This window comes from Stenella coeruleoalba (assembly GCF_951394435.1).
Source record: "Stenella coeruleoalba genome assembly, chromosome: 5".
NCBI classification, from domain to species: Eukaryota; Metazoa; Chordata; class Mammalia; order Artiodactyla; family Delphinidae; genus Stenella; species Stenella coeruleoalba.
In genome coordinates this window covers 19,317,110-19,338,444 of record NC_137150.1, presented here as the reverse complement: position 1 = coordinate 19,338,444, position 21,335 = coordinate 19,317,110, and the positions used below count along the sequence as shown (strand labels likewise).

The 21,335-nt window shown below is 39.0% G+C and overlaps 1 long non-coding RNA gene across 2 annotated transcripts in view; it reads right to left on the bottom strand.

Moving 5' to 3' along the window:
- The window catches only part of LOC307186283, a 672,979-nt gene extending 652,294 nt beyond the window's left edge, over nucleotides 1-20,685 (bottom strand). For both annotated transcript variants that reach the window (XR_013828307.1, XR_013828308.1), the window contains exons 1-2: nucleotides 20,521-20,685; nucleotides 13,733-13,870 (exon numbers count right to left, since the gene is read on the bottom strand). This is a non-coding gene — a long non-coding RNA (uncharacterized lncRNA). The remainder of the gene's footprint in view (nucleotides 1-13,732; nucleotides 13,871-20,520) is intronic.
- Nucleotides 20,686-21,335: the final 650 nt, after the last annotated feature.

Genomic DNA, 21,335 nt, shown 5'->3' with positions numbered 1-21,335 from the left:
TTCATGAAACAAAGAAAAAATCCATATATGTATCATTTCATATATAAAAGAAATTGCAAGAACATTGGTTTCTCTTCTTATTTAAAAAGTCTCCAATTTCTCTTTTTTAATCTCTGCTTTGCAAAACAAATTTCAAGAGGAAATCAAATTTAATGGGACAAAGAGAGGGGAGGTGAGAAGGAAAAATTGGGGGAATTGTAATCATACTGGCAGTAATGATCATATGAAAAGTAACATTTGCATAGCACTGGATAATTTAAAAATTACCCTCACTTGCATGTCTGCATTTGATCACGACAACCCTGAGACTGAGTTGGGGGGAGGCTAGTATTATCTCCACTTTATGTATTAGAAACCATGGCTCTTAAGTGACTTGCATATATAAGTTGCAACTTGAAACTAGACCTTCACAACTAAAAATTCAAATTCTTTTCCTTACACCACACTGTCCAATGGTCATCACTTCCTAGAAGGAGAGAGCCAAAGAGGTTATATAATTTGTGAGTCATCAGTTTAGGTTCTAATTCTCCAACCCTGCCAAAGGTATCAATTTATCTTCTTAACAACCCATCAGACACTCTTCTAAATGGTTTAGACTTGAACATGTATTGGAATCACCTGGGAAGCTTACTACAGTACAGATTGCTGGGCCCCTTCCCCAGAGTTTCTGAAACATTAGATTTGGGCTGGAGCACAATAATTTTCACTTTTAACAAGTTTTCAGATAATGCCGATGCTGCTGGTCCAGGAATCACACTTTGAGAAACACTGATATAGAATAATTCTAAATGTTCTAAAATAAAAATAACTATCTTTCAATGATTGTTTTTCTCAATAATTATGGTGATCTTTATTGAAGTATGCAGTTTATTTGCAAAAGTAATTTACTCATAGGTTTTATCTTCAATTAAAATTGTAGACATATCAAATAGATGAAATGGGGATAATATTTCCATTTCAATTTCTATCTTCCCATAAAAATGTTTGTAAATAAGTATTTGAACAAAGATTTATACATTTCAAATCCATTACATATTAAAACAGTTTAAAATATACATAAATAAATAAGAAAGGGTCCCTCCTTTGAAATTCTGTTGATTCTACAGATTTTAACTGGCATTAATTTATTTTTTACTATTTATATTTATAACATATTTTTATTTATCAATTTATTGAATTTTTAAATGTTTAAAGTTTTTAAGTTAAAGTCATATCCAAATCATTTTTAGAACATAAAAATAACACTTCTGGGCTTCCCTGGTGGTGCAGTAGTTGAGAGTCCGCCTGCCGATGCAGGGGACACAGGTTCGTGCCCCGGTCCGGGAAGATCCCACATGCCGCGGAGCAGCTGGGCCCGTGAGCCATGGCCGCTGAGCCTGCACGTCCGGAGCCTGTGTTCCGCAACGGGAGAGGCCACAACAGTGAGAGGCCCGCGTACCGCAAAAAATAAATAAATAAATAACACTTCTGCCAAGGCCCAGGTTCACTATGGCTATATCCAAATGAGGAAACTCTGGTTTGTTTTGGACTAAAAAATCCTTCAGCAATGAGCAGTAGCTTTCTTAATAGTAAAACTGAGCAAATTTTATGAGAAGTATCTGCAGAAGTCTTTCTGGAGTTAACAGCATTTGTTTCAGTGAAGACTTAAGGGGAGGATTCCAGCTGATATGGTTCTTTGGTTGTCACATAAAAAGCTCAGACAGGGTGATGGGATAATCTGAGGACTTTCTTATGTTCTGGCAACCCTTGATGTTGCCACTGGACAAAGCTCAATTGAATCTGCTGCAATTAATCTTTTTCAAAGACAGAGAAATGAAGAAAGGTAAAGAACACATGTCTAGTCATTTTTGCAGAAGACTAGGAAAAAAGGGTCAGGAAGAAAAAAGTAATAAAATCAGATTCTTCCCTAGCCACTTCCCTGAACACCCACCTTCTCCCAGAATTATTTAAATATTCTGCCTCTAAGCTTCATCTTCACCCAACTGTCCATTTCATTTGGTCTACAAAAAGCAAGGCTTTGAGATGAGTCAACTTTCCTCACACTGTGGATCAGGGTAGCCTCATGATTCTGGTGTGTCTAGTATATTCCTATTTACTGCTTATTGATTTTTTTATTAAAATAACATTGTGGAAGTTAAAGATTTTTTATTCCCTTATCTTATTCTAAACCAAATATGCTTCTGATATACATTTTGAAAGACTAATAATACAGGAACAACATTTGAATGTACAGCAAATGTAAAGGAACACACAAGGACTCTGAAGTCACTCAAACACAGGTCTGAAGAGAGGCTTCACCACTTACTAGCTATGGTCCATCTGTGAAATTCAGGTAATGCTACCTATGTCACGAGGTTACTGTGAAAATTTTAAAATAACTATATAAAACATAAGGGTGACTAATTGTTCTAGTTTGCTCAGAAGTGAAAGGTTTCCCAGGATATGAGCCTTTCAGTGCTAAAACCAAGACAGTCCTGGGAAAACTGGGACAGCTGGTCACTGACTTCTACTGAAATGCTTCTCAAGCAAAAATAAACATTAGGACGCCTCCCCTTCCAATTCTTGAGAGACTACTTCACCAGATAAAATATATATCAATATTTATTAGTAGTTATCATTGTTATTAGATGTTAAATACTTTACATGAATTATACCAGTTATTCTTTAAATTACCCTTAGAGCTAAATGCCATTTTAATCACTCCCATTTTGACAGATGCCAAAATGGAAGCACGGAGCAGCGGAATGCCCTACTCAAGGTCACAGAGCTAGTAAGTGGAACAACAGGCATTCAACTTCCAGCAGTTAAAATTTTAAATGTGCACACTGAACTCCTTCTACTCAGCATCACCTGGGAGCCTGACAGAAATGCAGACTCTCAGCACCACACCTACCCTAAACTAACTGACCCACAATCTGTACTAAAACACTATGCTACAGTGCCTGAGATGTTTATAGCTGGAAAGAATTTTAAATCGTGAGCTTTAGATAACATGAGCAAATTCTCAGACCATGCCCCTAATTTGAAAGGTCACAAATCTGAAGTCTAGAATTTCTAAAAGCCCCACAGAGACTTAGTGAAGGAAACTAAAGTTGAGCTAAAGTAGAACTTGCATCTCTGGAAGTAGACAAAAATACTAAGCACTCTTGAAACTGAAATAAACCCAAGCAGTGCTTTCTTAAAGCACAGGTTTGAGGGGGTTTCCCTGAAAATACATCTACTTTGAACATGACCAAAACTATACCTTTCTTATAATACAAGTGCATCAGGAAGTGCGGACAGTAGAGACCAAAACATCAAAGCATTTTGAAAAGAAACTTTCAGCTGAGCTACTTTTTGTGCTGTGCAAGTTCTTGGCTTTCACATAAAACTGAAAATAGGAAGGAAATTCATAATTAGGAGACTTGTTTATGTTTAGCATGGATTTAGAGTTTTGAATATACATATAAATTAAGTATTGATAGCCTCATCCACCAGAGGGCAGACAGCAGAAGCAAGAAGAACTACAATCCTGTAGCTGTGGAATAAAAAACACATTCACAGAAAGACAGACAGGATGAAAAGGCAGAGGGCTATGTACCAGATGAAGGAACAAGATAAAACCCCAGAAAAACAACTAAATGAAGTGGAGATAGACAACCTTCCAGAAAAAGAATTCAGAATAATGATAGTGAAGATGGTCCAGGACCTCGGAAAAAGAATGGAGGCAAAGATCGAGAAGATGCAAGAAATGTTTAACAAAGACCTAGAAGAATTAAAGAACAAACAAACAGAAATGAACAATACAATAACTGAAATGAAAACTACACTAGAAGGAATCAATAGCAGAATAACTGAGGCAGAAGAACGGATAAGTGACCTGGAAGACAGAATGGTGGAATTCACTGCCATAGAATAGAATAAAGATAAAAGAATGAAAAGAAATGAAGACAGCCTAAGAGACCTCTGCGACAATATTAAACGCAACAACATTCGCACTGTAGGGGTCCCAGAAGGAGAAGAGAGAGAGAAAGGACCCGAGAAAATATCTGAAGAGATCATAGTCGAAAACTTCCCTAACATGGGAAAGGAAATAGCCACCCAAGTCCAGGAAGTGCAGAGAGTCCCATATAGGATAAACCCAAGGAGAAACATGCCGAGACACACAGTAATCAAACTGGCAAAAATTAAAGATAAAGAAAAATTATTGAAAGCAGCAGAGAAAAAATGACAAATCACATACAAGGGAACTCCAAGGAGGCTAACAGCTGACTTCTCAGCAGAAACTGTACAAGCCAGAAGGGAGTGGCATGATATACTTAAAGTGATGAAAGGGAAGAACCTACAACCAAGATTACTCTACCCAGCAAGGATCCCATCCAGATTCGATGGAAAATCAAAAGCTTTACAGACAAGCAAAAGCTAAGAGAATTCAGCAACACCAAACCAGCTCTACAACAAATGCTAAAGGAACTTCTCTAAGTGGGAAACACAAGAGAAGAAAAGAACCTACAAAAACAAACCCAAAACAATTAAGAAAATGATCATAGGAACACACATATTGATAATTAGCTTAAACGTGAATGGATTAAATGCTCCAACCAAAAGACACATGCTCACTGAATGGATACAAAAACAAGGCCCATATTTATGCTGTCTACAACAGACCCACTTCAGACCTAGGGACACGTACAGACTGAAAGTGAGGGGTTGGAAAAAGGTATGCCATGCAAATGGAAATCAAAAGAAAGCTGGAGTAGCAATACTCATGTCAGATAAAATAGACTTTAAAATAAAGAATGTTACAAGAGACAAGGAAGGACACTACATAATGATCAAGGGATCAATCCAAGAATAAGATATAACAATTATAAATATATATGCATCCAACATAGGAGCACCTCAATACATAAGGCAACTGCTAAGAGCTATAAAAGAGGAAATCAACAGTAACACAATAATAGTGGAGGAATTTAACATCTCACTTACAAAAATGGACAGATCATCCAAACAGAAAATTAATAAGGGAACACAACCTTTAAATGACACAACAGACCAGACAGATTTAATTCATATTTACAGGACATTCCACCCAAAAACAGCAGATTACACTTTCTTCTCAAGTGCGCACAGGACCTTCTCCAGGACAGATCACATCTTAGGTCACAAATCAAGCCTCAGTAAACTTAAGAATATTGAAATCATATCAAGCATCTTTTCTGACCACAACACTATGAGATTAGAAAACAATTACAGGGGGAAAAAACGTAAAAAACACTAACACATGGAGGCTAAACAATATGTTACTAAATAACCAAGAGATCACTGAAGAAATCAAAGACGAAACCAAAAAATACCTAGAGACAAAGGACAATGAAAACATGACAATCCACAACCTATGCGATGCAGCAAAAGCAGTTCTAAGAGGGAAGTTTATAGCTATACAAGCCTACCTCAAAAAAACAACAAAAATCTCAGATAAACAATCTAACCTTACACCTAAAGGAACTAGAGAAAGAAGAACAAACAAAACCCAAAGTTAGCAGAAGGAAAGAAATCATAAAGATCAGAGCAGAAATAAATGAAATAGAAACAAAGAAAACAATAGCAAAGATCAATAAAAATAAAAGATAGTTCTTTGAGAAGATAAACAAAATTGATAAACCATTAGCCAGACTCATCAAGAAAAAGACAGAGAGGACTCAAATCAATAAAACTAGAAATGAAAAAGGAGAGGTTACAACAGACACCACAGAAATACAGAGCATCCTAAGAGACTACTACAAGCAATTCTATGTCAATAAAATGGACACCCTGGAAGAAATGGACAAATGCTTAGAAAGGTATAACCTTCCAAGACTGAACCAGGAAGAAATAGAAAATATGAACAGACGAATCACAAGTAATGAAATTGAAACTGTGATAAAACATCTTCCAACAAACCAAAGTCCAGGACCAGATGGCTTCACAGGTGAATTCTATCAAACATTTAGAGAAGAGCTAACACCCATGCTTCTCACACTCTTGCAAAAAATTGCAGAGGAAGGAACACTCCCAAACTCATTCTATGAGGCCACCATCACCCTGATACCAAAACCACACAAAGATACTACAAAAAAAGAAAATTACAGACCAATATCACTGATGAATATAGATGCAAAAATCCTCAACAAAATACTAGCAAACAGAATCCAACAACACATTAAAAGGATCATACACTATGAACAAGTGGTATTTATCCCAGGGATGCAAGGATTCTTTAATATATGCAAATCAATGTGATACACCATATTAACAGACTGAAGAATAAAAACCATATGATCATCTCAATAGATGCAGAAAAAGCTTTCGTCAAAATTCAACATCCATTTATGATAAAAGCTCTCCAGAAAGTGGGTACAGAGGCAACCTACCTCAACATAATAAAGGCCATATATGACAAACCCACAGCAAACATTGTTCTCAATGGTGAAAAACTGAAGGCATTTCCTCTAAGATCAGGAACAAGACAAGGATGTCCACTTTCGCCACTATTATTCAACATAGCTTTGGAAGTCCTAGCCACAGCAAACAGAGAAGAAAAAGAAATAAAAGGAATACAAATTGGAAAAGAAGAAGTAAAACTGTCACTGTTTGCAGATAACATGATGCTATACATAGAGAATCCTACAGATGCCACCAGAAAACTACTAGAGCTAATCAATGCATTTGGTAAAACTGCAGGATACAAAATTAATGCACAGAAATCTCTTGCATTCCTATACACTAACAATGAAAGATCAGAAGGAGAAATTAAGGAAACAATCCCATTCACCACTGCAACAAAAAGAATAAAATACCGGGCTTCCCTGGTGGCGCAGTGGTTGAGAGTCCGCCTGCCAATGCAGGGGACACAGGTTCGTGCCCTGGTCCGGGAAGATCCCACATGCCGCAGATGAGCCATGGCCGCTGAGCCTGCGTGTCCAGAGCCTGTACTCCGCAACGGGAGAGGCCATAACAGTGAGAGGCCCGTGTACCGCAAGGAAAAAAAAAAAAAAGAATAAAATACCTAGGAATAAACCTACCCAGGGAGACAAAAGACCTCTATGCAGCAAACTGTAAGACACTGATGAAAGAAATTAAAGATGATACCAACAACAGATGGAGAGATATACCATGTTCTTGGATTGAAACAATCAATACTGTGAAAATGACTATACTACTCAAAGCAATCTACAGATTCAATGCAATCCCTATCAAATTACCAGTGGCATTTTTTTACAGAACTAGAACAAAAAATCTTAAAATTTGTATGGAAACACAAAAGACCCCAAACAGCCAAAGCAGTCTTGAGGGAAAAAAACGGAGCTGCAGGAATCAGACTCCCTGACTTCAGAATATACTACGAAGCTACAGTAATCAAGACAATATGGTACTGGCACAAAACCAGAATTATAGATCAATGGAACAGGATAGAAAGCCCAGAGATAAACCTATGGTCAATTAATCTATGACAAAGGTGGCAAGGATATACAATGGAGAAAAGACAGTCTCTTCAATAAGTGGTGCTGGGAAAACTGCACAGCTACATGGAAAAGAATGAAATTAGAACACTCCCTAACACCACACACAAAAATAAACTAAAAATGGATTAGAGACCTAAATGTAAGACCAGACACTATAAAACTCTTAGAGGAAAACACAGGCAGAACACTCTTTGACATAAATCACAGCAAGATCTTTTTTGATCCACCTCCTAGAGTAATGGAAATAAAAACAAAAATAAACAAATGGGACCTAATGAAACTTGAAAACTTTTGCAAAGCAAAGGAAACTACAAACAAGACAAAAAGGGACAACTCTCAGAATGGGAGAAAATATTTGCAAACAAATCAATGGACAAAGAATTAATCTCCAAAATATATAAACAGTTCATGCAGCTCAATATTAAAACAACAAACAACCCAATCCACAAATGGGCAGAAGACGTAAATAGACATTTCTCCAAAGAAGACATACAGGTGGCCAAGAAGCACATGAAAAGCTGCTCAACATCACTAAATATTAGAGAAATGCAAATCAAAACTACAACGAGGTATCACCTCACACCAATTAGAATGGGCATCATCAGAAAGTCTACAAACAACAAATGCTGGAGAGGGTGTGGAGAAAAGGGAACCTTCTTGCACTGCTGGTGGGAATGTAAATTGATACAGCCACTATGGAGAACAGTATGGAGGTTCCTCAAAAAACTAAAAATAGAACTACCATACAACCCAGCAACCCCACTACTGGGCGTATACCCAGAGAAAACCATAATTCAAAAAGACACATGCACCGCAATCAATGTTCACTGCAGCACTATTTACAATAGCCAGGTCATGGAAGCAATCTAAATGTCCATCGACAGATGAATGGATAAAGAAGATGTGGCACATATATACAATGGAATATTACTCATCCATAAAAAGGAATGAAATTGGGTCATTTGTAGAGACATGGATGAATCTAGAGACTGTCATACAGAGTGAAGTAAGTCAGAAAGAGAAAAACAAATATCATATTAATGCATATATGTGGAACCTAGAAAAATGGTACAGATGAACCGGTTTGCAGGGCAGAAATTGAGACACAGATGTAGAGAACAAACGTATGGACACCAACGGGGGAAAGTAGCGTGGGGGTGTTGGTGTGATGAATTGGGAGATTGGGATTGACATGTATACACTGATGTGTGTAAAATGGATGACTAATAAGAACCTGCTGTATAAACAAATAAAATAAAATTCAAAATATAAATAAATAAATAAAAATTAAAAAAATAAAATAAGCTACAAGGATATATTGTAGAACACAGGGAACATAGCCAATATTTTATAATAACTATAAATGGAGTTTAATCAAAAAATTGTGAATTACTATATTGTATACCTGTAACTTACATCATATTGTATATCAACTGTACATCAATAAAAAATAAATTAAAATTTTAAAAAAGATAAAAAGTATTTAATGTTCTTTTCAAAAGCAGGAACTTAGCAGAGACAGTGTATCAAGCAATCTTACCAAAAGCTGAAAGCACAGCAATAAAATCTCATTCCAGGCTGAAACCAGACACACAAAGTCAGAAGTAATGAAGTCATTATCGTTTGCTAGATTAAAAACACTCAGTCCCAATAACAACTCAGACCCAGTTCAGAGTAACAGCTTCAGTCTATCAGAGCAAATATTTTATGTTGGGTACACAGTCTGTACCAAATTATGTGTTTAATTAGCTGCACTTCATCAGATGCTCATACACCAAGGCTATCTCTTCTATATGACATATTTTTTCCATATAAAGTGAATAAAACAGTCACTGAAAACAACTGCATTTAGGAAATAAGACTATAATTCCACCTTCAAAGTTCCTCAGCTTAAATCTAAAGATTTTCCTCACAGTGTATCTTTTTAAAATAATGCATAAATATCTTATTTTTCCATTAAATTTAAATTGGACTTTTAAGGCTTTAGCGTCAGGTATCACAACTGACCTATTAGGCTGTAGTAGAAGGGAGGTGACACTTCTGGAGCTCCATGCCAGGTACTTACAGCATTTTATTTAATCTCCCAACAATGCTATGAGCTTGGTATAATTAACCACCATATAAAGGAGGAAACCAAGACTCAAAGAATCTAAGAGAATCACCCGTGGTTTTCACTGGAGGGGCAGCATCAAGGTTTGAACCCACGTCTGAGCCCCAAACACAATGCCTTCCAAAAGTGACCATAAGTTCTTGTGGTACTTCATTCAAGTCCTCTGGAACTGAAAGCGAACCGTTTCCTAACAAGTGAGACTTTACAGACACCATAGGCTCACAAGGAATGAGTAAACAAAAGGAAGGGTTAATGTTCCTCCCAGCCACCTTAGACCCCTGACTCCATCCCACCATAGCCTATGGAAAAGCAATGGTTACAGCTCTTCCGTAGTGATGAAGAAGAGGGGAGCATGGCTCCAGAAGGTGCAGGTCCACCCAGGAGCTGGTCAGTGTCACCCACCAGGCCAGGGACAGCAATTCCCCCAGCAATCCGGCCCAGGTGACACGACGGCTTGGACACAAGTGTGTGGACCGTAGTACATCTGGCCGTCTGAAAGAGCAAGCTACCAGGTTCTCCCCTTTATGGGTCCCACTGCATCTATGGCTCTTATCCAGAGCTTCCAGGCATTCAGAAACTGAACTTCCCATACACAAGTAAGCCACCAAGCCTCTCCAAGGACATTGCTAAATGTCAGTCACCCACCTCCTCAGCAAACATAGCATTTGGACCTACATTAAAACCTCAATCCCACAATCAAGTTGCCTGCTCTTAGTGTCTACAGACTTCAGCTAATTTACTAGACAATTTGGTAACCAGAGAGGAATAAGATCGAGTTTTAACATGGCATTTGCTCTGGAGGACCAGAATCTAAAAAGAACGTGTCCTAGGAGTCTTTATCAACATCACTCCCCCAATTCAAATTCACTGCTCAGACCAGCCCCTTCATGGGGCCTTTCCAAAAGGTTCTAGTCTATGGGAGCCTTCTCCCTTACATTTGTTCCCAGAGTTTGAGTCATTGACTTTGATAAACTACCCCTTGTGTAGGGTTACTCCTGAGCATGCATCTATACTCCTGGAAATCAGCTACTACTGCATAAACTTCTTTTTTATTCCCCATAGCACCTACCACATCTATGACATGGTAAAAGATAAGACCAACGCTGGCAGGCTGCTTCAGCAGGGCCTCCTAGGATGGCAATGCCTAGGTGGAGGGACCACAGTTCAGAATCTGACGTGCAGAAGTGTGATGAGGAGTGAACAGCCTCTGCTAAATGAACGCATGTCAACCAGACTCACTAGGATTGACTTCTACAAGGAGACTGCCAAATTATTAATTTACAGTGGGCTGATACGGGTTTGGAGTGAACCAGAGAACGCAGAGTAGACACACTTGGGATAGACAAGCAGCATCCATCCCCAGCAGTTGTTAAAGAAGCAGAAATGCAAACAGGCTGGGAGGATAAATGTCATAAGATCATGCTAAGTCTCAAGTTTATGCACTTCGGCCTAGCAAGTATCATGGAAAAAACAAAACTGGCTTAGCACCTCCCAGTAGCCATCACTCTGTCTTTATCATCATTCTTTCCCTTTACTCAAAACAATAAGGGTGTTTCTGCTTTCTACCGTAGAGAAGCCTGGAAATTGGGGGGCAAGGGACAGTAAATGCCCCCAGGGGTGACATTAATGCCCCTAGAAGGCCACCTGCCTCCAGAGATCACTTTCTAAATATGTTCTCTACGTACCCACATCCTTGTCTCAGGCTCTGCTTTTAGGGGAACCCAAACTAAAAGGGAAATGAAGGCAGGAGAAATGGCCAAATCATCCAGAAGAGATGAAAGAGAGGCTTATGGGAATAATTCACGTACCACCCAGGATTATCCTTAAGGCCCTACGTATCAATTTGTCAGAAACTCTTGGCTGACTGTGAACAGAAGTCACTTAATTTCCAGCAACATGTGATTCAGTTGAGGAAATTAATAAAACTATTTGTTTATCAGTCAAATAAAAAATGCTAAAGAAGCTCTAGTGATGATATCATCACTGATAAAGGTGCTAAAGAGATCGAGATCATGACACAGGTTATAAAAAGCAGCCGAAACCTGCAAAGCTATGCATAATTGCCAGTAACTGTTGTTGTTATATTTACTTTTCAATAGACTTTATTTACTCTTTACAGCAGTTTTAGGTGCACAGCAAAACTGAGCAGACAGCACAGAGAGTTCCCATGTAACTCCAGCCTCCACGTGTGCAAAGCCTCCCTCCGTGACATCTTCCACCACGGTGTACATTTATTACAATCAGTGAACCAACACTGACACATCCCTGTCACTCAGTCCTTATTTACGTTAAGGTCCACTCTTGCTGTTGTACATTCCATGGGTTTTATATTTAATTTTAAACTGCAAAATGATATACAAAAATGAGATCTTCCCCCAAAATGTTATAGTATGTGCTCAAAAAACATAGATGGGTTGCCACTGAGCTAACTCAAAGTCCTCAGAATAGATATCCAGGAACCCTGCACAACCCACCAGTTAGGTTAGCTCTTGATACATTGCAGAAATGTGTATTAAGATGGGTAAAGAATAAGCCCATTGAGAAGTGCAGAATCTCATGGTCATTCCCGGTGGCCTAACTGAACCATTGCAAATCCTCACATATGGAACCCACAGACCATTTGAGTACTCCTTGAGAATGGAATACGAGTTGACATAAAATCAAGATAACTCCAACCAAACTGGCAGAACAGTTGTTCGCAGCTTGTAAGAAAAAAGACAGGAGATAATGATGGAACACTCTAAAGAAATGATCTGTTACCAATGCTCCTGATGCCTCCTGTTGAGTGGAAAAACACATACACTGAGGCCTCTAAGTGGAGAAAAATTATTCACAGGAGCAAACTTCTGAATATGAGGTTATTTCAGGAATAACAGCGAATTTACTGCGCTCATATTTGCATTTTTATGTATGTACAATTGTGATATATTTTTTATCACACATATTTTTGAGATCTGTCTAAGTAAGCCTAAAAGAGCCCTTTTTAAAAGTATGGAATAAAAATCCTAGGGATTAAAATTTTTTAATCTACTTGGTAGCTCTATTTTCTTTCATAGTGACACAACTGATGGGATCTTAACTTCAATACAATATTATAAGTACTTACAAAGTCATGGAAAGGTCTGAGGGAGCAAAAGTCAGGGAAAGCATCACTGGCTTTCAGAGATGAGAAGGCTTAAGAATCACGGAAAACCTCTGCTAACGATCCTTCTCAGCTGCCCCCAGCACCAAAGCAAGTGATTCAAAAACATGTCCAGAACTCAAAGTAAACTTCATGACTGCCATTTGCCCTTCACCTGCCCACCTGCTGGCAGAAAATAATGCCTTCCCCTAATTTTCCATTTTTCATATGTCAAGTAAATGTTTCTCATCAACAGAATCTGAGCCGGAACTCTGCTGGCTAGGTGTTCTGGGAAATGTTGCTCTTAGGTACTATGGACTGAATTGTGTTCGTCCCCCAATTCACATGTTGACAGCCTAACCCCCAATGTGATGGTATTTAGAGACAGTGCCTTTAGGATATAACTAGGTTTAAGTGAGGTCATTAGGGTGGGTCCCCCATGATGGAATTGGTGCTCCTATAAGGAGACATCAGAGAGCTTGTTCCCTCTCACTACCCACCGCATAAGGGCACTGTGAGAAGGCAGCAAGCCAGGCAGAGAGCTCTCACCAGAACCCAACCGTGCTGGCACCCTCATCTCAGGTTCCCAGCCTCCAGAACTGTGAGGAATAAATGTCTGTTGTTTACGCCACCCAGTCTATGGTATTTTGTTATGGCAACCCAAGCTGACTAATACACTAGGCATCCCCCACGAAATGCAGTGCAATCAGCACCTTTAATATAATACAAGGGATGGGGATGATGGTGAGTTAACAACAGATCATCTACACTGTTGTTTTGAGGATTATGATATATAGGATTATTATTCTCACTTCCTCACTCACTCCCTAATAAAGTTACACATCCACAGTCTTTGCCATGTGACTTTTCAGTGTCTCCCAGTGGGGGCAGAGTATATACCCCAGCCTACTGCAGTTGGTCTTGGCCACGTGATTTGCGTGGGATGATGGAATTTTAGCAGATGGGATGCAAGCAGAAGTTTTAAATATGGTTGTGTGATTTGGCCTGCCGACTTACATTTCTGTGGTCTGCAATAAGAAGAGCATGCCCCAGAGAGCTGCTGGCACTGGTGAAGCAGACAGGAATCCAACCCACAGCCTGGAGCCAAGGATGGCCAATCCTGGAGCCCAGCTGAACCACAGACAACCCACAGACCTGTGAAGGAGAAATGAATGTGTATTATTGTAAATCCCCAAGATTTTGACATTGTTATGCAGCAAAAATTAAAGACAGGATTAAACATATAGTATCTAAAACAGTGTTTAGCACATATTGACCATAATTATTTCAGGAATCTTATAAATTATACTGAAAATAAAAATGTAAGCAATATATTCTGAGTCTTCGTTAAAAATAACAGCAGGTATGAATAGCAGACCTTCAATATGTACACAATGTTACCTTTTTGCAATTTTTCTAGATCAAATTAAATCTAGTTTGAATACCAGGCATTAGGGTTAGCAAGAAGCGTAACAGCTGTTCTTTTCAATCCCCATCCCCTTCCTACATAACAAAACCCCAGGACTAACATGGCTCCAAACAGAAGGGGAGGGTCACACTTTCGGACAACTTCCGGAGGTAACACTGATTTCAAAAAATATTTTGTACCTTTCTGGGACACTAAGACTTCACACTATATAAATAATACATACTCTCTATACCGGTAGAATCTGAGGGAGTAAATGTCACCCATTGTCTCAATTTATATTTATATTCCTAATTACTTAAATTAGAATTAGAATTAAGAGAATTTTACAGGGCTATTTGGAAGTAATAGTGGTTTTAAAAAAGGGAAGATGGTCCATCGCCATTTAAATTTAATGTATCCTTAAAAAATGTAATCAGAGTAGTGTAAAAGGACAGAAGAGGAATTGTCTTAAGTGATATACAAGTTTGTGCATATGCAATTAAGTATACATCAGAATAAGTGTATGGAAAACCATTCAAAGAATAACATAATTCTTTGAAGGGCAATTTGGCAATACTTATCAAGAGCCATAAAGTTTTTACATCCATGGACCCTGTAACCTCATTCTTGAAATAAATCTAAACCAATAAATCAAAAGAAAAAGTTATATTTTTAAAGATGTTATAATCATCTCTAGTAGTGAGAAGTAAAAATAACCCAAACATAAGAGAGCTTTAATAAATTTTAGTATGTAATTTTTTAGAATATTAGGCAATGTATTAAGAATAAACACTGGAACCATTAAAATAAACAAAAAGAACAAACCAAAAGAAGTATACTCAAAATAATAAGGTGAAAAAAACTTGCAGCATAAAAAAATGTGATTGTGTATGGCTAAAGATTGGAAATGGAACACAAAGAGCTTCAGGATAGTATTTTATAGTCTACATTTATATTTCCATGCTAAACACTCTTTGTAAAAATAAAACCATGAGATAAAACTATATGTTAATTTGTGCTGAAAAAAAAAATGCTAGTCCCTAAAAACAGTAGCAAAGGGTGGTGGATCCATTTCCAGATCCTACTAGAAAGGTGAACAGGCACTATTATTGGCTCTCACACCCAAGATCAACCAAAGACACCAAGAAAGATATGAGAAATCCTTGAAATAAAGACAGAAGGTTGTTCTGAATTACTATAAGAGAGAAAGAGTGGCTTCAATCTGCACAAGAGGCAGCCCAGTATAAAGTGGAAAAGGTACTGTTGGACTTAGCAAATGAACTTATGGTTACCAGGGGGAAGGATAGGGGGATGGGATGGTTAGGGAGTTTGGGATTGACATGTACACACTGCTGTATTTAAAATGGATAACCAACAAGGACCTACTGTATAGCACAGGAAACTCTGCTCAATGTTATGTGGCAGCCTAGATGGGAGGGGAGTTTGGGGGAGAAAGGATACACATATATGTATGGCTGAGTCCCTTTGCTGTGCACCTGAAACTATCACATTGTTAATCGGCTATACTCCAATATAAAATAAAAAGTTTTAAAAAAAATAAAGCACTTAATGCAATGCTTGACACATAGTCAAAACAAAACAAAACCAAAAAAAAAAAAAAAAGAAGGAAAAGGTACTGTTGGGACAAAGAATACCCCACGCCTACAGCAACTCAGACTTGGTATAAGTCATCTCAAAAAAAAAGAAAATCAATGGCAGAAGCCACTGTGTTATGGTGTAGAAAAACAAGGTAATGACTTTCGCAAGTTGTTATGTTTAAGGAAGATCTCTAAAGCTAAGGGGCAAGCAAAGCCCTGCTTTCTTTTTTTAGAGTGAGGAGTGACTGGACCTCACTGCCTGGACCTCTCCACACTAGGACTCGTGCATACACGCCACTGTCACCCCCTGAGCTGGTTGTAATGACAAAGACAGGGGTCTGGCTTTCCCATATTTGTATGGCTTGACAGAGTCAAACATACCTCCAGGAAAAACAAGCCCACAAACCAAGGGGATGAGATATTCGAGGAGTACAACTATCTGTATTTTAGATTCCATCAGAAGCAAAATATTTAAACTAATAATTTTAAATCACCTTAATGAAATATATTTTTAAAAAGGGAAGAATGTATCAATATGATAAAAGAAAAAATACATTATAAAGAGTCAAGCAGATACTTTAAAGATTATAATAGTTGAAACAAAGAACAGAAAGGTAAGATACATTTTAAAAAGGACAATTTTCTGAGAAAATAAAGAAAAGGCAAAGAAATGAGAAATATAAAAGAAAAGTCAATAGGTATAAAGAATAGAAACAGAAGTGCTAAAATCCAAATAATATAAATCACAGAAGGAAAAGAAAATTTTAAAAGAGGAGTAAATATTTGAAGAAATAATGTAGATACACACCCCAGATTTTTAAAAAGATAACAGGACTAAGACTGAAAACACCTATAGAGTACCAAAGAGAAGAAAGAAAAATCTACACATTATACTAAAATTTAAGAATAAGAAAGATAAAGAGAAAATTCTAAAAGCTAACAAAAAGAAAAAGCATATCCACATCAATCAAAGGAATAAGAAAAGCAACACTGGGCTTCCCTGGTGGCGCAGTGGTTGAGAGTCCGCCTGCCGATGCAGGGGACACGGGTTCGTGACCTGGTCCGGGAGGATCCCACATGCCGCAGAGAGGCTGGGCCCGTGAACCATGGCCACTGAGCCTGCGCGTCCAGAGCCTGTGCTCCGCAACGGGAGAGGCCACAGCAGTGAGAGGCCCGCGTGCCGCAAAAAAAAAAAAAAAAAAAAAAGCAACACTGATTGCAAGATGACTATGGGAATAGAATTTCCAAAATATTGAAGGAAAAGAACTTAGAAATTAGAATTTTATATGCAGCCCAATATCAGTCAAATGTAAAGGCTTGATAAACATACTGTCAGGCATATAAGGCCTCAGAAGGTTTGCCATGCAAAGATCCATGTTGAAAATAGGGCGGGGATATTCTTAAATAAGAGAACAAACAAATACAAGAGATGCTGTGATATATGAATAAAAGAGACCCAATATATTGGTTGTTATCTTAAAGTTGGTTGCTATTTTAAAGAGAGGGCAAGAAAGAACTCTATTATCAAAGTAAAAAAAGAAACAAATTCATAACAACCCTTATTTAAAAGCTGAGATATTATCGGTATGTTGAACGTTGGGATCTCACAAGGGATGTGAAAACACGCTAAACAGTATTTCTCAAAGTGTAGTCCACCGAGCTGGTCTGTGAACAATTTATCAGTTCTTGACAAGAGAAGGATTTTGCACCAGAGTGTATGTACATCAACCACATCACCACCCACACTGCTGATATGATTTTTACATACTTTCTCAATGAAGGGAGCAGTGCTTTAAGTTCTGGCATGAGGTCCTTACCTCATTGTGGATCAGTAACAAACAACTCCCAGATCAGTATTTTTAGTAGATACAGCTGCTATCAATTTAAAGGAGGGAAGGAAATGAAATGGGGGAAAGAAATAGAAATGGGAGAAAAAAACAGAAATAATAAGTTAAGATATTTAAAACTGGTCCAAGTATATTAGCAATTAGCATAAATAAATATGAACTAAAACTTTAAAAGATAAAAGTCACAGTTTGGATTTTATAAAATCTAAAATATGCTGTTTATAAAAGATATACCTAAACCATAAGAAAACACAAAGGTTAAAAGTAAAAGGATAGAAAATGAAATATGAAGGAAATAGAACCAAAAGAAAGTTGCTGTAGCTATACTAATAATAGATAAAATAAATATTAAAGTAAAATATATTATTAGGGAGAGATAATTCAATTTACTACTTAATTCAATTCTCCAAAAAGAGGAAGTAATTTTAAATACACAGTTACTAATAAAATTGCCTTAAAGCATATGAAGTTAATTTTATTGGAACTGCAGGGACACAGTAATAAACCCACCATCATAGTGAGAGATTTCAGCACACCTCTCTCAATTCTTGAGAAGTCAAATAGACAAAAAAAATCAGTAGGGACTTCCCTGGTGGTGCAGTGGTTAAGAATCCGCCTGCCAATGCAGGGGACACAGGTTCAATCCCTGGTCCGGGAAGATCCCACATGTCACGGAGCAACAAAGCTCATGCACTACAACTACTGAGCCTGTGTTCTGGAGCCTGCAAGCCACAACCACTGAGCCGACACGCCACAACTACTGAAGCCTGCACGCCTAGAGCCCGTGCTCCGCAACAAGAGAAGCCACCACAATGAAAAGCCTGCGCACCACAACAAAGAGTAGCCCCTGCTCGCCGCAACTAGAGAAAGCCCGCATGCAGCAATGAAGACCCAACACAGCCAAAAAATAAAAATAAATTTAAAAAAATAAAAATTAATCTTAAAAAATCAGCCAAGATATACAAGATCTGAAGGACAGAACTAAGAAACTTAAGTTAATGAACATACATTGAATTCTGCATCCACCAATTACAATCAAAATACTGTTCTCAAGTATATATGACTACTAATGAAATTTACCATGAATTAGGTCATAAAGAAAGCCTCAATAATTTTATAAAAATAAGTATGCAACTAAGTTAGACATTAATAAAACAAATATAAATTCTTGATCCCCACTTATTTGAAATTCTATTTTAAACCCTGATAAATAACTCATGAGTTACAATGAGGTCATAATGAAATTTTAAAATAGCTAGAACTGATTAAAAGGGTTTTAAACTATATATCAAAATTCATGTGACATAACAAAAGTAGTGATCTGAGGGAAATTTATAGCCTTAAACATGAATATTAAGGGAAAAAAATGAAAGCCCCCAAATTAACAAATTAATTGCCAAAATTAAGAGGTTAGAAAAATAACAGGATAAAAACTAAAGAAAACACAAGATAAGGGATAAAAGAAAACATAAAATAGAGAAGACTAACAAAGAAAAAAATGGCTATTTGGAAAAACTAAGAAAATAAAACTTTAGCAAAATTAAGCAAGTAGAGAGACGACACAAATGATTTTATAAGTAAAAACTGAGACAATTACTACAGAAAAAGTAGGGGCTAAAATGGTTTTAAAAGACATCTACTTCCAAACAAGATGGAGAATCTGGGACCAGATTGACTCAACTGCGAAAAACAACCAAAAAAGAAAAAAATCCAAAAATATAGAACAGTTAGAACAGTAACTTTTACATATTGGTCATTAGGCAACAACAAACAGTGAGTGATGCCTGAGAGGGGAAAATTTGAGGGGAGACCCATAATTACCCCAGCTTACTGCCTGGGGAAAGTTTTCAGACTGCTGCTCAGTAAGGATCTGTAGTATCTCTAACACATTACTTGTAGTAACATAAATTAGTGCAACCACTTTAAAAAATAATTTAGCATTACCTTCTATAGTTTAAGATTTACATAATCTGTAGCCTAGCAATCCAGTCCTATGTATATTTTAAGAGAAACTCTAGCACATGTAAGACACGATGCATGTAAAAGACTGTTCACACCAGCTTATTCACATTAGTAAAAACCTGGAAACATCACAAATATCCATCCACAGGTGACTGGATGAATAAACCACAGTATATATACACATAAAGTTAAAAATAAGTAAAATAAAATCTAAATAAGTAGAGATAAAAATAATCTATATAAAAAGAAAAGCAGCTTTACTTCCAGGAAGATAGATGTATTTTTACCAAACCTTCCCTCTAAGTATAACTACAAACACAGGATATATCAATATAAGACTAACATCATGCTGTATATTACATCTCCGTGTCATTTATTTTGTCACTAGAAGTTTGTACCTTTTGACCCCCTCACCCATTTCACCCACTCCCCCCTGCTGACATATTCAGTGTATTGGTGACCACTGCCAGTACGGCAGCACCCAATGGTGTCCACCTGCTTATCCCACAGAGACTGGCATAGAATCTTCTCTTCACTGCTCAATCGTATCTACTTACACAAGCAGTCAGGCAGTCAATAATGGGGATGCTGGGCAAGGTCGCCTTTCCTTCTCTGCTGGCTGCCGGGTACCCGGTGGGTATCCAGCTGCCAGATGGGGCCCACGGAGGGGGCTGCAGCCCGGCGCAGGGTGGTGGTGCCTGTAGGGAGGGGCGGGGCCCATGGCCGGGCCACCACTCACCCTAGTCCTTGAAGTACGCTGACGCAGAGAAGCCCACAAGGAGGGGTAGGGTCGCGAAGAGGCAAGGCCCCGCGGCAGTCCCATCTCCAGTTTGGCCACACACGCCCGCCTGTGGCCAAGGATCCAACAGTTTCAGTCTAACAGGGCCTCTCTGAGTGCAGCCCAGGGGCCAAGCACGCTGCGTCTGCAGCCAGGAAGGGATTCACGTCCTCAACGCCAATGACTCCAAACTCAATGACGGACAAGGTTACCTGTGCCGGGCACGGCCTCCTCGGCTGCAGTGGCTAAGCTCTCCAGGAGGGTCCGGGCAGGGCCAAGCCACTGCCGGTCTCTGGCTGGCGCCAGGCTCCAGAGAGGCTGCGGCCGGGTCAGCCAGGGCTGGGGGCCCCTGGGGCAGGGACACATCTGGGCGCGTCCAGCTGCTGGAACTGACAGGAACAAAGACGCAAGGCCGTCGTAGCTTTCCCAGGCCCACTCAGACCGCCGCTCGCGCTTCCTCGCTCTGTGCACTGTGCGCATGCGTGTCAGGGGTTCCTGTTCCGGGTTGCCAGCCGCGGCAGCGGCCCGGCGGCGAGGCGGGCGGCGAGGACCTAGCGGCCCGGTACTGTTTTGCGTCTGTGGTTCCTGGAAGGCCGTCCGTACTTCCTCCGCCTCAACCGCATCTGCTCAGAGGAGTCTGAGCGGGCCAACTGCTTGCACAGGGAGTAGTACCCCGGACTCGCTCCCACCAGCCGCCTGTGCACCTTCTGGGCCTGGATTGGATGGAAGCGCTTCTGGTGCACTCGGAAGCCCGCACCCGGCCTCCTCGGCGTTGAAATTGCAGTTCATCAGTTCATCCGGTGCCTGCTTGCCGTCTTTTCACCGTTTCTCCCTCCGCCAGCTGAGACACGGCCATCTGATGCCATCACCGCTCCTCTGCCAGGTACAGTACTTTCGCTCTTGGGGAGGATGTTGGGATCCCAGAGCAGCTTGGTCTTGGTTCTCAGAGATCTTCTCACCATGGAAGTTCAGGTACAGGTTGCTGAGGTCTACTTGTACAGTGTGATGTACAGCATAGTGAATATAG